This window comes from Austrofundulus limnaeus, unplaced genomic scaffold, assembly GCF_001266775.1.
Source record: "Austrofundulus limnaeus strain Quisiro unplaced genomic scaffold, Austrofundulus_limnaeus-1.0 Scaffold1171, whole genome shotgun sequence".
Lineage (NCBI taxonomy): Eukaryota > Metazoa > Chordata > Actinopteri > Cyprinodontiformes > Rivulidae > Austrofundulus > Austrofundulus limnaeus.
Window position 1 is genome coordinate 75,440 of NW_013953573.1, and position 1,166 is coordinate 76,605.

Here is a 1,166-nt window from a genome sequence, read left to right on the forward strand (position 1 = left end):
AAGTGTGAGAATGAGTGTGAGCAGGAGGACAAGTGTGAGAATGAGTGTGAGCAGGAGGACAAGTGTGAGAATGAGTGTGAGCAGGAGGACGAGTGTGAGCAGGAGGATGAGTGTGAGCAGGAGGATGAGTGTGAGCAGGAGGATGAGTGCAAGCAGGAGGATGAGTGTGAGCAGGAGGACAAGTTTGAGAATGAGTGTGAGCAGGATGATGAGTGTGAGCAGGAGGACGAGTGTGAACAGGAGGAAGAGTGTGAGCAGGAGGACAACTGTGAGCAGGATGAGGAAGTGCATAGGCATGAGTCTGAAGAGGAGTGGAAGCATGAGACAAGCTTGAGGACAACATGTCTCAGACTGTAGGACAACATGTCTTAGTGTAGGACAACATGTCTGACTGTAGGACAACATGTCTGACTGTAGGACATGTCTCAGACTGTAGGACATGTCTGAGTGTAGGACAACATGTCTCAGACTGTAGGACAACATGTCTGACTGTAGGACAACATGTCTGACTGTAGGACATGTCTGACTGTAGAACAACATGTCTGACTGTAGGACATGTCTGAGTGTAGGACAACATGTCTCAGACTGTAGGACAACATGTCTGACTGTAGGACATGTCTGACTGTAGGACATGTCTGAGTGTAGGACAACATGTCTCAGACTGTAGGACAACATGTCTGACTGTAGGACAACATGTCAGACTGTAGGACATGTCTGAGTGTAGGACAACATGTCTCAGACTGTAGGACATGTCTGACTGTAGGACATGTCTGACTGTAGGACAACATGTCTCAGAATGTAGGACAACATGTCTGACTGTAGGACATGTCTGACTGTAGGACAACATGTCTGACTGTAGGACAACATGTCTGACTGTAGGACATGTCTGACTGTAGGACAACATGTCTGACTGTAGGACAACTCTGACTGTAGGGCAACATGTCTGACTGTAGGACATGTCTGACTGTAGGGCAACATGTCTGACTGTAGGACATGTCTGACTGTAGGGCAACATGTCTGACTGTAGGACATGTCTGACTGTAGGACAACATGTCTGACTGTAGGACATGTCTGACTGTAGGACAACATGTCTGACTGTAGGACATGTCTGACTGTAGGACAACATGTCTGACTGTAGGACATGTCTGACTGTAGGACAACATGTC